The 16097-nt window shown below is 49.2% G+C and overlaps 1 protein-coding gene across 2 annotated transcripts in view; it reads left to right on the forward strand.

Moving 5' to 3' along the window:
• Positions 1 to 16097, forward strand: part of LOC123758846 (midnolin-B) — a 219751-nt gene that overhangs the window by 67523 nt on the left and 136131 nt on the right. The window lies entirely within an intron of this gene.

Genomic DNA, 16097 nt, shown 5'->3' on the forward strand with positions numbered 1-16097 from the left:
GTAGCGTGGGTGTTGTGTAGTGAGAGGAGGGGTGTAGCAGGCCTGGTCGATGACCGGGCCGCGGGGAGTAAGCCCCGGAAGTACCTCAAAGTAGCATTGGGTGCCAGGTAGTAGAACTCCGATAGAGGGGAAGCAGTACTTCAGAAGAGTACTAGAGACGTCACGTTCCCTCCCCCCCCCCTCAATTTTTTTTAGAGGGGGGCAATTAAAGTTGATAGAAAGATATAGATAAAAGAAGAGTTATAAGAGTGTGGAATATGGGGGGGGGGGGGGCGTTGTGATAGACTGGGTTGTGATACCTTACCTTGAGGTGCTTCCGGGGCTTAGCGTCCCCGCGGCCCGGTCGTCGACCAGTCCTCCTGGTTGCTGGACTGGTCAACTAGGCTGTTGGACGCAGCTGCTCGCAGCCTGACGTATGAATCGCAGCCTGGTTGATCAGGTGATGGATATGAGGGTGGTTGGGCTTGTGTATTGATGTTCATACCTGAACGTTGTGGAGCACTCGTATACACACGTGTGTGTGTGTATATATATATGTCCACATGATGCCATAGTGTGCCCAATATGTTGCGTCGTCGTGTGCGGCCGTTTGCCACGTACTTAGGGCTCGCCAAGCCACTTTGACCCTTCCTGCTAACTTATCATATCTCCTCTTGAAACTACAGATGGCATTTCCTTCCTCCGTGCGTCTCAAGATTGGGTCTAAAAGCTGTTGTGTCAAGGTGCCTGACTGTTGCTTTGCTAGACTTGCATACGCTGCTGATGTACTCGTCTAGTTGTGCTTGAGCTTCGGCTCTTTGGTCCCGCCTCTTAACTGTCAATCAAATGTTATTCCCTTCGTGTGTTTCTGGTATTATCTACTCGTGTCTTGTGCTCAGTTTCCAAGTCTAGAAGCTTTCCGTTAATAGTGTACTTTCTAACCTTAGGGTCTGCTATTGTGTTCGTATTCTCGTCACCTTACATTTGTATGGGGTCAAGTCTAGCAACCACTTCTCGGTAGCCCTTCGAGGTCATCTAGAAGTGTCCTTCCTGTTCTTTTGGACAGGTCTGCATCGTCAATATTTACCATTCTTCTTGTAGTAAAGTCATTCACAATTGCCTTGATTAATTACGAGGGTCTAGTTCCTCTGGGATGCTCTCGGACGCAGGTTCGAATCCTCGTCACGGCCCTTGTGGATTTGTTCTCGTTCCTCTGCTTCAGCGTGTCTACCTCCAGGGATCGTTCGTGTGTGCCCGTTATCTTGAGATGATTTCGGGGCTTTTAGTGTCCCCGCGGCCCGGTCCTCGACCAGGCTGGCGCAGGAAGCAGCCCGTGACAGCTGACTAACACCCAGGTACCTATTTTACTGCTAGGTAACAGGGGCATAGGGTGAAAGAAATTCTGCCCATTGTTTCTCGCCGGCGCCTGGGATCGAACCCAGGACCACTGGATCACAAGTCCAGCATGCTGTCCGCTCGGCCGATCGGATCACCCGTGTGTGTACCGACAGGAATTGAGTTTCAGCTCTCACGCTTGCGTGTGCGTGTGTGGTAAAAGAGGGGTGAAGACGGAAACATACCTGGACCGTACCTGGAGAGGGTTCTGGGAGTTCTTCTACCCCCCCCCCCGAGCCCAGCGAAAGGAACAGGTGAAGGGAAAAGTTTAGAAATGGTTGGGAAATGTAGTAGTGGTTGTGATAGGTTTTGTACTAAGTGGCTGGAGAAGAGCAGCCGGCCACGTCCTGGCGTGTGGCGGCTCCTCAGGCGATGGTGTCGCGTCAGGAGAGAAGTAAAAGTTGATTGATAAAGATTAAGCTACCCCGAGAGGGTGGCACGGGCAGGAATATCCCGTAAAAGTAAAAAGTGATATCTCGGGTTTAGGGAGCTGGTGGGCTTCTCACCCCTCCACCCTGAGCCTCTGTGCTACCTGCCTTATGCCTGCCACGCCCTACCTACCTACCTTCCCCCTCCCCCCCTACTCCTCCCCTTCTCCCCCCTACTCACTCCTTAACCCTTACCCACTGGCTGTGACTTCTTCACCCTTTTCAACCCACCCACTAGCTCCTTCACCCTCTTTACCTCCCTATCTCGTTACCTCCCTCCACCCCTTGTTAACACCCCCCCCTCGTTACCTCCCCCCCACCCCTCGTTACCTCCCCACCACCACCGCTTCTCATTACCTACTTTCTACCATGGCGTCCCATCAATTCTCTCCCCCCCCCTCCACCCACCATACCCATGGTAACCTGGACTCCCACCAACGTGGGACTGGTGGTGGGGAAGGGGGGGGAAGGGGGGGAGACAGTATGTACAAAGAAACTATGGGTCCTACATTAAACGAAAAGAAAGATTGAATGAAATGCCTAAATTATTGAGATAGTTTACAATCACTTGTATTCCCCAAGACATTGACGATAAAGATAAACCATAGTCTTGGAAACGTCTAGTATAAACCATAGTCCTATATACGTCAGGCTGCGAGCAGCCGCGTCCAACAGCCTGGTTGATCAGTCCAGCAACCAGGAGGCCTGGTCGATGACCGGGCCGCGGGGACGTTAAGCCCCGGAAGCACCTCAAGGTAATCTCAAGGTTATATAAAAGTGTAATTTGAAGTATTACAGGGATTAAATTTGTATATCAAAATAATTCCACGAGACCAGTAGGTATGGCAGAATGTCCGAAAAATAACCCCATAGGTTATATATAACCTATAAGAGGTTATAGGTGATATAACCTATAAGAGGTTATAGGTGATATAACCTATAAGAGGTTATAGGTGATATAACCTATAAGAGGTTATAGGTGATATAACCTATAAGAGGTTATAGGTGATATAACCTATAAGAGGTTATAGGTGATATAACCTATAAGAGGTTATAGGTGATATAACCTATAAGAGGTTATAGGTGATATAACCTATAAGAGGTTATAGGTGATATAACCTATAAGAGGTTATAGGTGATATAACCTATAAGAGGTTATAGGTGATATAACCTATAAGAGGTTATAGGTGATATAACCTATAAGAGGTTATAGGTGATATAACCTATAAGAGGTTATAGGTGATATAACCTATAAGAGGTTATAGGTGATATAACCTATAAGAGGTTATAGGTGATATAACCTATAAGAGGTTATAGGTGATATAACCTATAAGAGGTTATAGGTGATATAACCTATAAGAGGGTTATAGGTGATATAACCTATAAGAGGGTTATAGGTGATATAACCTATAAGAGGGTTATAGGTGATATAACCTATAAGAGGGTTATAGGTGATATAACCTATAAGAGGTTATAGGTGATATAACCTATAAGAGGTTATAGGTGATATAACCTATAAGAGGTTATAGGTGATATAACCTATAAGAGGTTATAGGTGATATAACCTATAAGAGGGTTATATAAACCCTCATTAAACGGCTGCCATTATAAGAACTGCCTTTAGAAATGTGATCAAGGGCTCGCTTACGACCCTGTATAACCAACGTTAGACTAATTCTAGAATTTGCTGGAAGAGCCTGGGAAGACATGATCCCCACATATAAAATACGTAAAGGAATTGACGAGACAAGCCTGCATTCGTGGTACACGAACATGGAAACATGTGTAAGGTATCAAAATGAGTCATAGATATTAGAAAATATTATCTTGGGCATTTTAAATTAGCAGAATACACTTATAAGTGAACCAGTGGAGGGAGACTATTCACAGCTGGGAGCAACAGCCTCTAAAGGCCTAAGTTAACCAGACCATTAACCCAGAGGCCTGGTCAGAGACCGATCTGCGGAGATACTGATCCCCGGAGCCACCACAAGGTAGGTAGGCAGAGCTCACGAGGCTCGGGAACTTGTACAGTACATTGATGTTGACCAGACCACACACTAGAAGTTGAAGGGATGACGACGTTTCGGTCCGTCCTGGACCAGTACATCACTCGATTCAGAGGTGGGAGGGAGCCCAAGAGCCGAAGCTAAACAATGAAGCATGAAAACCTTTGCCCTCCAGGGTAATGTACTTGTCCCAATACTCCTTGTCCTCATATCTGTTTGTTGTTGTTTAAGATTCAGCTACTGGGAACAAAAGTTGCAAGTAGCACGGGCTATGGTGAGCCCGTAGTGGACTTACCTGCCACAGGAGCGGGTCTGTGGTGAGCCCGTGGTGGACTTACCTTTGCCTGGGAGCGGGGCTGTCTCATATCCGTCATAGAGAGTGACAAACTGCAGTGTCTTATCTTCCTAACTAACCCTCAGACCGGACTCGGGGAGTTAGAAGAACTCCCGAAACCCACTCCAGGTATACTCCAGGTATAACTCCAAGTTTCCTTCCATTTACACAATAATGTAACTGTCACAACTGCAAGAAAAATATTATTATCTGAATAAAAAGAACCTTTCAAACCAGAGATGTCAAGACAATGCCACTTTTTCCACTTTTTAAAACACTAAGGTTCTCTAGGGTGGAATATTGTCACACACTAACTGCTCTACTTACAGCTGGAGAATTTGTTGACCTGGAGAACCTTAGAGAACCTTTACTGCTCTATTTACCTCTTGTGCTAATTACTTTACTGCTGGTATATATTCAGTAATATACCCAAATTATTCTCCGTGGAACGCAAGCGAGAAATAAATCATAATTTTCACCGGGAAACTATTAAGGGAGATTAGTTCCCAATCTGCACACGTACTTTCTTAAGGGACCTGGGGCCAGATTCACGAAGCAGTTACGCGAGCACTTACGAACCTGTACATCTTTTCTCCATATTTGGCGGCTTTGTTTACAATTATTAAAGAGATAATGAGCTCCGAAGCACCAGGAGGCTGTTTATAACAATAACAACAGTTGATTGGGACGTTTTCATGCTTGTAAACTGTTTAATAAATGTAACCAAAGCCGTCAAAGATTGGGGAAAGATGTACACGTTCGTAAGAACTTGCGTAGCACCTTCGTGAATCTGGCCCCTGGAGACATGACAGAATGCGCAAATTAGTCACTTTTCAACAGTCGGGTGCAGTAAGTGTACTTAAGAGATAGCTCTATAAATTTTAAGGGGTTCAAAACTTTTCAGCAGAGAACTCTGGTTTTCCCTTCAAACAAAAGAGGCTTCAGCGCCCCTTCTTTAAATATAAGGGGGCAATACGTCCACTACGGGCTCACCATAGGCCGTGCTACTTGGAACTTTTTGTTCCGAGTAGCTGAATCTAAATCGACAATCAATGAGGGGGAATTATTAGCAGATCTTTGTTGAAGAGGGCCGCATGATCAACCAGGCTGTGTTGTCCACGTCGGTGTGCGAGCTGTGGGCATCAACAGGCTGATTAGCCCATCAAGCAGAAGGGCAATTCGGGCCTCAAGGCGGGTTCGAGGAGTACAAGAACCCTCTCCAAGTATCTCTCTCTCCAAGAGAGAGTCTTGGACCCACTGTAAGAATGTTGTTGGGATCGAGCTCCTGAGGGTCCAGCTCCTGGGGTCCAGCTCCTGGGGTCCAGCTCCTGGGGTCCAGCTCCTGGGGTCCAGCTCTTGGGGTCCAGCTCCTGGGGTCCAGCTCCTGGGGTCCAGCTCCTGGGGTCCAGCTTCTCAACCTTCGGTCGACTGCTGTATAATTTATACACCCTTACCTCTTGGGTTATATCGTATATCTTCTGAATAAATACACATGAAGACTGAATAACAGAAATTCTTCACTTTCCTTGCGATTAGGAAACTTTCCTGCTACTGTGTGTGTGTGTGTGTGTGTGTGTGTGTGTGTGTGTGTGTGTGTGTGTGTGTGTGTGTGTGTGTGTGTGTGTGTGTTTACTAGTTGTGTTTTTGCGGGGGTTGAGCTTTGCTCTTTCGGCCCGCCTCTCAACTGTCAATCAACTGTTTACTACTTTTTTTTTTTTTTTCCACACCCCACACACACCCCAGGAAGCAGCCCGTGACAGCTGACTAACTCCCAGGTACCTATTTACTGCTAGGTACCAGGGGCACTTAGGGTGAAAGAAACTTTGCCCATTTGTTTCTGCCTCGTGCGGGAATCGAACCCGCGCCACAGAATTACGAGTCCTGCGCGCTATCCACCAGGCTACGAGGCCCCTACGAGTGTGAGTGAGTGTGTGTGTGTGTGTGTGTGTGTGTGTGTGTGTGAGCGGGGGGGCGCGCGAGCGCGTTTGTCACCAAGTCTGTCTCACACTGGTGATATATTATATATTTTCCTTACGTTATGAATTAAGGTCGCCCGAGGTATGCAAGTTGCAGTAATGATCCGAAGACAATTGATTTGGTACGATCCCTGGAAAAAAGGAATCATTAAAAATTGTTTACCATTCTTCATGTGTGATTGTATTGTGTTTACGGTGGCTGGTTCACGAAGGTTGCAACCCCCGGGGAGTGGGGTGGAGGTACTGGGGGTTCAGGGGTTGTAGTGGCAGGTTGGGCTAAAGCTCTTGTTCCCAGCTGTTTCAACTAGGGCATCTCACTGATAGAAGAGTGGGAATAGGACGACGGAAAAGGTAGAAAGGGGTACCAGATTGGGGTTGAAGGGGGGGGTTGAGAAGGGGTAACCAATAGGGGGGGGTTGTCTGAGGGGGAAGTGTGGGGTGTGGAGGAAGTCTGACATCGACAGGAGATTGGTGAAGAAGTTAGAGGTTTCTTGAGAAGTGATGATGGAGGAGGAGGAGGAGGAGGGGAAGAAGGGTGTCTGTGGAGTGTAGGAGGAAATTATCAGCGAAAAGCGCCAAGCCATTACGACAATATAGCACTGGGAAGGGGGTCAGGATAAGGATTTGGGATGGGACGAGGGGAAAGAATGGTGCCCAACCACTTGTGGACGGTCAGGGGGATTGAACGCCGACCTGCATGAAGCGAGACCGTCGCTCTACCGTCCAGCCCAAGCGGTTGGGCATGTGGAGGAAGGTAGGAATTAAAGAGGAGAGGGTAGGGTGGTGCACTTGCCTCTTGGTGCAAGTCTCAGGGGTTCCCTGTCTCAGGGGATCCCTGTCTCAGGGGTTCCCTGTCTCAGGGGATCCCTGTCTCAGATGGATCCCTGCTTCAGGGGTTCCCTGTCTCAGGGGTTCCCTGTCTCAGGGGATCCCTGTCTCAGGGGATCCCTGCTTCAGGGGTTCCCTGTCTCAGGGGATCCCTACCTCCCAACATCACTCTCAGGGACCAGTTGTCCATCTTGATGCTGTGTTGACAATTTCCGTCAACAATTACAGACACTCCCAATTTGATTGAGGACCTGGATTGTACCTGGATGGGGGGGGGGGGTTCTAGGAGTCCTAATCCTCCAAGCCCGGCCCGGACCTATGCCATTCCTATATCTGGCATTACGCGTTGAGTGGGACTTTACTATTCAATAATCTAAGTCTGCCGTTCTTGTGGGGAAGAACCGGCCAGCAATGTCCCTGCAGGCAGCCCGATCTCTTAACCGGGCCTCTTGGTCTGTGGTCTGATCAAACAAGCTATTAGACGCCTGGTTCACGTCTATTCTAACCGCGTACACCAGTCACCAGTTGATCGACAGTTGAGAGGCGGGACTAAAGAGCCAAAGCTCAATCCCACCCGCAAGCATAACTAGGTGAGTACACTAGGGGGAGCTTTACGTACACTAGGGGGGGTGAACTTTACGTCCACTAGGGGTGAACTTTACGTCCACTAGGGGTGAACGTTACGTACACAGGGGGGAGTGAATTTTACGTACACTAGGGGGGAGTGAACTTTACGTACACTAGGGGGGGTGGGGGTGAACTTGAACAACTGAGGAAGTTTCAAGGACGGTACGGGGGTAGCGAGTGTACGAGGTCAGAGTGAAGGGGTCGGGACAGAGGCGAGGGTCGATCCATTGACCACGGTAATTTCAGAGTCCCAATATTCTGGCGTCGTTCCTTGACTTGGTGTATCTGGTGTTGTGGCGGCCAGGCACGTAGCATGCCCCCTCCTGCCTCCTTCCTCCCTCCCTCCCTCCTGCCTCCTGTTTCTACTTCCCTCCTGCCTCCTGTTTCTACCTCCTCCTTCTATCTCCTCCCTCCTGTTTCTACCTCCTTCTTCTCTTCCTCCTCCTCCTTCTCTTCCTCCTCCTCCTTCTCTTCCTCCTCCTCCTCCTTCTCTTTCTCCTCCTCCTTCTCTTCCTCCTCCTCCTTCTCCTCCTCCTCCTCCTCCTCCTCCTCCTGACCTACAACGCTGCTGCGACTGCTGTTTCTGTTGCTCTTGTAACGAAACAGCTGTTCTTGTAGAGGGGAACCTTACAAGAAAAGCTGTTGTGTTGCAGGGCTGTTAGGGGTCAACAGGGCTGTTGTCTCGTGTTGTGTTACTTGTATTGCAAGGTGGCGTAAGAGCTACCTACCTACACAGAGTTAAGCTATTGAATGGAGAACTCTGAAGCTTTAAGAAGATCTTTTAAAAGAGATCTTTAAGGAAGATTGTACATAATTTAGTACACCAAGCGCCTATCACTAGCCTACAGACACAGGTCACAGGTCAGTGGACACACCGCCATAGCAGCATGTACGACACTCCCCAATAGGAAGAAAACCCGCTGGGTTGGTTCATCCTGTTATTGACTTAAGTTTGACCGATTGCGATACATCAGTACACCTTTAACTATGATGATGTTGATGTCCCGGTTGATACTGATGTTGCTATCATGTTGCTGTCGATGTTGTTATCACTTAGGCTGCTGTTGGTTAGGATACTTTTGCTGTTATTTTCTGTGGCTTTTATGTTTACTGCTGTTGGCTTCTTGAGATGATTTCGGAGCTTTAGTGTCCACGCGGCCCGGTCCTCGACCAGGCCTCCACCCCCAGGAAGCAGCCCGTGACAGCTGACTAACACCCAGGTACCTATTTTACTGCTAGGTAACAGGGGCATAGGGTGAAAGAAACTCTGCCCATTGTTTCTCGCCGGCGCCTGGGATCGAACCCAGGACCACAGGATCACAAGCCCAGCGTGCTGTCCGCTCGGCCGACCGGCTGTTCGTTGTGTCGGCGGCTGATTTTGTGTTTTTGTGTTGCTCGTCGTGGCGTCAACAGGAAAGGGAAGGACTGTGATAAATTGTAGGGATGGGAAGCTACATTTTTTTTTTTTTTAACTTGTTCCATTTCCCTTTCCTATTCTCCTGTCCTTTCCCTTCTATCTCTCTCCTTTCTTCGATCCTTCTGTTTTCCTTGAGAAATTATCATTCAGTTTTAAATTTAAATTTTGCTCCGAAGGGGCGAGTATATTGGGCAGCGCCACTCATCCTGTGAGTAGACACACCGCCATAGTGACGGTATTGGGCAGCGCCACTCATCCTGTGAGTGGACACACCGCCATAGTGACAGTATTGGGCAGCGGCACTCATCCTGTGAGTGGACACACCGCCATAGTGACAGTATTGGGCAGCGGCACTCATCCTGTGAGTGGACACACCGCCATAGTGACAGTATTGGGCAGCGGCACTCATCCTGTGAGTGGACACACCGCCATAGTGACGGTATTGGGCAGCGCCACTCATCCTGTGAGTGGACACACCGCCATAGCGACAGTATTGGGCAGCGCCACTCATCCTGTGAGTGGACACACCGCCATAGCGACAGTATTGGGCAGCGCCACTCATCCTGTGAGTGGACACACCGCCATAGCAGCATGTACAACACACCCCAATAGGAAGAAAACCCGCTGGGTTATTCATCCCGTCACTTGTACCCAGACACAGCTGGGAAATTCTCATTCTTGGCCATCTTGTAATATATCTTCTTAGTTATACCCGTTATAACTAACAAGGTATATTACACATAACTACACTGTTAACTGATAAGCCTACGACCTTGAGGCTGATAGGCGCTTGGTGTACTAAATTGTGTACTGTACTTCTTAAAGATCTTAAGAGATCTTCTTAAAGCAACAGCCTGGTGGACCAAGCTCTCGCAAGCAAAGCCTGGGCCTCGGGCCGGGCTTGGGGAGTAGAACTACTCCCCAGAACCCCATCAAGCAGGTATCACGACCTTTCGGGAAGCTGAAAAGTCTGGTTCTGACATTTACACTTTTTTAAGACACGTCAAAATGTACATAAGCTTCTTGACCTTGGTAGCTGCCGGTGTGAGGAGAATGATTTGTGTGAATATTTTTCCCTATGTTCCCACTCCAGTAGTTCCCAGACGTCTACTGATAGTCACTTCCGTGGGGGGGAGGGGGTATATACACTGTATATATTGCACACTATCAGAATCAGTATGTGGGCCTGCGGGCCGCTCCAAGCAACAGCCTGGTGGACCAAACTCACAAGTCAAGCCTGGTCTCGGGCCGGGCTTGGGGAGTAGAAGAACCCCCAGAACCCCATCAACCAGGTATCAACCAGGTATCGGTGGGATGCTCTAACACTATTTAGAAAACACAAGGGTCGTAGACTGGATATTTTGGCCCCAAACCCGGACCCTCTTTAGCAGTGAAGGTTTTTTGTGATTTCTAAATAGTAGTAATAGTACTGATCATCCATCAGTCTCCGTCAACCATTAAATAGTGGTTGATTATTCCGTAAATTCCTTTTGAGGGCTTCTAGTGGTTGGCTTTAAGGATTGTGAGTAGCAAATATGTTTGATTGCTGTGCCTGCGGGGGGGGGGGGGGGTGGGGGGGGTTGAGCTTCAGCTCTTAGTTCCCCGCCTCCTTACTCTTTATTAGTGGTGTGCGGGTTCCTTACAGACCCTAAGCACTCTGCCTTGTCTACGCATGCCAGTCCATAGATACTTTTCATTGCGGTTACCTTTCGATGTTTCAGAGGATCAACATCCCCCGTGGTCCGGTCTCTGTTTCATTCTCTTTCTCTGAGTTTCTTTTTCTATTTTTCTCTCTCTCTCTCTCTCTCTCTCTCTCTCTCTCTCTCTCTCTCTCTCTCTCTCTCCTCTCTCTCTCTCTCTCTCTCTCTCTCTCTCTCTCTCTCTCTCTCTCTTGCTCTCTTGCTCTCTTGCTCTTTCGCTCTGTTGCTCGCTCTCGCTTGCTCTCTCTCGCTCGCTCTCTCTTGCTCTCTCTGGCTCTCTTGCTCCCTCTGTCTGGCTCTATCTCTGTCTCTCGCTCTATCTCTCTCCCTCTCTGTCTCTCTCTCTCCCTCTCTGTCTCTCTCTCGCTCTCTCTCTCCCTCTCTGTCTCTCTCTCGCTCTCTGTCTCTATTGATGTAATGGTGTGGCCAGGCCTGGCAGGTATTCGATCTCTCCCTTCCCAGCCATTTTGTCCTGTCTGACGCCCGCGCGCCGATAACATTCGCGCCACCGCCAGAAAAATGAGATAAAAATCTTTCTTTAGAATTCGGTGGCCCCGTCCCCTCCCCCCAACCAAATCACTTGGGCTGGACGGTAGAGCGACGGTCTCGCTTCCTGCAGGTCGGCGTTCAATACCCGACCGTCCAAGGGGTTGGGCAAAATTCCTTGACCCTCCGTCCCATCCCAAATCCTTATCCTGACCCCTTCCCAGTGCTATATAGCCGTAATGGCTTGGCACTTTCCCCTGATAACTCCCTCCCTCTCTCCCTCTCCCCCCCCCTCTCTCTCCCTCTCTCTGTCCCCCCTCCTTCACGATTATTGTTGTCGTCGTTGTCTACTTCATCATCATCATCCTCTCTCTCTCTCCCTCTCTCTCTCTCTCTCTCTCTCTCTCTCTCTCTCTCTCTCTCTCTCTCTCTCTCTCTTCCCCCCCCCCCCCCCCCACAGCCCTGTACCCCTATCACAGACCTCGTCTCACTCTCCATTATCCCCCCCCACCCATGGGATAAGGGATAGTGAGGGGCAACCTTCCCCTCCCCTCGGTGGCTTCTTGCCCCCTAGTCTTGCCTGCACGTTATAATATATAATAATCATATATCTATTGATGGTAGGGAGTGTACAGCAAATTTCTCTCTCGGTATATCTGGGTAAACTGACACACACACGTCACTGGTAAACTCTTATTGACCTTTAACCCCCCTCGCACCCTTCCTTGTCCCCCCCCCTCACACTCTTGTTCCTCACCACTCACTTTCTCACCCCTTCCCCCGCTCTCTCTCACTCCCCCCTCTCTCTCACCCTCCCCTCTCTCTCACCCTCCCCTCCCTCTCTCTCACCTTCCCCTGTCCTTCACCCTCTCTCTCCCACATTTGCTCCTCAGCCTCTTTTTCCTTCAAATTTCTCACTCTTTCTCAAATTATATCCTTCACGTTCCCCCTCCCCCTTACGGCTGCCACTCCCCCACTTCCCTCAGTCTTTCATCCCTCTTCCAACCCCCTCTTCCCTTGGCCCTTAGTATATGTGAGTGAGCACACACACACACACACACACACACACACACACACACACACACACACACACACACACACACACACACACACACACACACACACACACACACACACACACACAAATGTAGATATGATAGAGCCCAGTAGGCTCGGGAACCTGTACACCAGTTGATTGACAGTAGAGAGGCGGGACCAAAGAGTCAGAGCTCAACCCCCGCAAACACAAATACGTAAGTACACACACAACACGCACATTTAATTCCTTTTAGTCTTTCCTCGTAACTCGCACCTTTCGGTTCTGGGACTAGTCTGGTGGCGTGACTCTTAAAACTTTCTCCAAGTTCATCTCTCGGTTAACGGGATAAGGTGTCCATGCTGGTGAACGCAACTAGGCGAGACCAATCAGGGAGGTTAGGGGGGGGCATGTAATTAGGTGAGCACAGGTAGGTGAGCACCCCCCCCCGCCCCCCGCACTCCATCTGCAATTTAAAAACTGTACAGCTTGTGCCGTGTTTGGGTTCCTTGCCATTGTGTCATTGCCATTGTGGTTGAAATTCACAGTGACACGATAGTGAACTCCCGTAGGAGGAGGAGGAGGGGGGGAGGTGGAGGGGGGAAGCCAGTCAGCCAAGGTCACAGGGTCACTCCCCCCCCCTCCTTCCTCCCCCTCCTCCCCCCCTCTTATACCATCATTCACCCCTTACCCCCCCGCCCCCCCCCCCGCCCCCCCCCCGCCCCCCCCCCCCCCCCCCCCCCCCCCCAAGATGTTGCAGCTTTCAACCTATTGTTTTCTTTCTTGTGCCGATGGTGGATTTACTTGAGCCCCATCAGTCCTTGTGTTTATAGGACCGTACCTCTGTAGTAAGGGGGGGGGGGAGTTCCCTACTACAAGGGAAGGGAACTATCAGGTTGTTGTTTAAGATTTGCTACTTGGAACAAAAGTTCCAAGTAGCACGGGCTATGGTGAGCCCGTTGTGGACATACCTGGCACAGGACGGGGCTGTAACTTGAAAAGAACTATCAGGGAGAAAGAGCCAATATATAGCACTAGGAGGGGGTCAGGATAAGGATTTGAGATGGGACGGGGAGGGGGGGGGGGGAAGAGTGGTGGCTGCCATTTGGACGGTCGGGAATTGAACGCCGACCTGCATGAAGCGGCGTCCCTTGTACCACCACCTCCTTTTCCTTCCTCTTCCGTCTCCCTCTTCCACTTACCCTCTTCACATTATATATTTTTTTTTACAAATTTTTACTCCTTATCCTTACACTAGTTTTCATTCTATTTCACCCCCCACCCCCTTGTTCCTAGCCCCCTCCTCCCTCTCCCCCCATCTGCGAGCAGCCGCGTCCAACAGCCTGCTTGACCAGACGACCAACCAGGTGGCCTCGTTCGCATATCCCTTCTAAATGCTATATAGTCGTACTGACTTAGTGCTTTATCCTGATGATTACTTTGCCTTGTACCTTATTGTCCCTCACCCTCTTTCCCTCTCTCTCCCACCCTCCCTCTCTCCCTCTCCCACCCTCCCTCTCTCCCTCTCTCTCCCACCCTCTCTCCCACCCTCCCTCTCTCCCTAATTGAAAGATCAGATTGCTGAAAAAGAAGGGATTGAAAGGGCAAAAGAAGATTGCTGAAATAGAGGGAATACAGAGAACATATACGGCACGCATAGACGCGATAAAGCACCTAAATTATTGGGATCGTCTCAAAGCTCTCCAAATGTACTCACTAGAAAGAAGACGAGAGAGATATCAAATAATATACACCTGGAAGATACTGGAGGGCCAAGTACCAAATCTACACAGTAAAATAACAACGTACTGGAGTGAACGATATGGAAGAAAATGCAGAATAGAACCAGTGAAGAGCAGAGGTGCCATAGGCACAATCAGAGAACACTGTATAGACATCAGAGGTCCACGGTTGTTCAACGTCCTCCCAGCAAGCATAAGAAATATTGTCGGAACAACCGTGGACATCTTCAAGAGGAAACTAGATTTATTCCTCCAAGGAGTGCCGGACCAACCGGGCTGTGGTGGGTATGTGGGCCTGCGGGCCGCTCCAAGCAACAGCCTGGTGGACCAAACTCTCACAAGTCAAGCCTGGCCTCGGGCCGGGCTTGGGGAGTAGAAGAACTCCCAGAACCCCATCAACCAGGTATCAAGCAGGTAACCCTCCCTCTCTTCCTCCCTCCCTCTCTCTCCCACCTACCTAACCTGCCCAGCCTATGCATAGAAAACGTTGATATTTGTAAGTCGCTACTTTTCATAGTACCCCTAATTTTGTACGTTGGGGGACCATATCGTACAAAATGATACGCATTCGCTGAGGCCAAAAGGATGCAAGGATGCCTCTTTTGTTTGACCATGTTGGCTGGTCGGTACAGCAACTTTCTCGCTTCTTGCAGGGGGTCGCCGTTCGATCCCCGATGGTCTTAAGTGGCTGGGCACTTTTCCTTCCTTCCCGTCCGTTCTCATATTCCTTCTAAGTGTTATATTGTCATTCTGACTTGGCTCTATCTTGTTAATTACCTTACCCCCTTCAAGTTTGTGTACCATTTAGCAGGATTTTGAACAATTAAATATTGATTTTTGAACATTTTGAATTCTCGTGGCTTGATATTTGTACTCAATAACTATACTGTACTTGTAGAATACAGATGTTGATGTATTGTATGTACTCTGACGCACGGGCTCAGAGACCGTGTGTGTGTGTGTGTGTGTGTGTGTGTGTGTGTGTGTGTGTATATAATATATATGTATAATATAATTTTTTTTTGCAGTCCGTCCAAAATCAAGTTTACCTATTTGTTTTTGTAAACGCCTTGACCTTTAATATTGTTTAGGGGGCACAGGATGACTTGACACATGACCTTGTTCGGCTGCCTGAGACATTAATATCTGTCCACCTTCATTGTTATGGAGCATATACCTGGAGCATACCTGGAGCATACTTTGAGTATACCTGGAGAGGGTTCTGGGAGTTCTTCTGCTCCCCCGAGCCTAAATATACTCTTCTCCTCGTGTCTAAATATACGCTGTACGGAAGGATTAGGATGTATTTGATATCCTTCAAGGAAGGATTGGGATGTATTTAATATCCTTCAAGGAAGGATTGGGATGTATTTAATATCCTTCAAGGAAGGATTGGGATGTATTTAATATCCTTCAAGGAAGGATTGGGATGTATTTAATATCCTTCAAGGAAGGATTGGGATGTATTTAATATCCTTCAAGGAAGGATTGGGATTTATCCTACAAGATTCCTTCTTCCCTAACCCCCTCCCCCTTCCTTTAATAATCTCTATTGGAGTACCATTCCCTTGAGCTCCTGTTTGGGGGGGGGGGGTCTTGGAACAGGTAAGTTCGTTCATGGGTTCAGGCGACAGGTGCAACTATCAGCTGTGTCGAACAGCCTGGTTGACCAGACCATCAACCAGGAGGCCTGGTCAGAGACCGGGCCGCGGGGGACGTTGATCCTCGGAACTAAACACAGGTAGGTTCAGGTAGCTGGTCGAGGTGTTTAATGAGGGGGGACAGAGAGACGGAAGGAACGAATTCCGCCGTTTTGAAATCTGATTTTAGCACGTGACCGCAAGGTTTGTGGGTGGGTGGTAATGGGGGAGTGGGTGGGTGGTAATGGGGGAGTGGGTGGGTGGGTAATGGGGGAGTGGGTGTTTTGGGTGAATAAGTAGGTGGGTGGGTGGGTGTAAACGGAAGTGTGATTATTGCCTGCTACCGCCCGCCCTAATCACGCAGGCCACGTCTGTGGGCGTGGGTGGGTGGGGGTGTGGGCGTGGGTGGGGGTGTGGGCGTGGGACGAGTCGAGGCCTATGGGATGAGAGTGTGTGGGGCGTATGGGATGGTGTTCTTGCACGTGTTATTAAAGTACAGC

This window comes from Procambarus clarkii, chromosome 31, assembly GCF_040958095.1.
Source record: "Procambarus clarkii isolate CNS0578487 chromosome 31, FALCON_Pclarkii_2.0, whole genome shotgun sequence".
NCBI classification, from domain to species: Eukaryota; Metazoa; Arthropoda; class Malacostraca; order Decapoda; family Cambaridae; genus Procambarus; species Procambarus clarkii.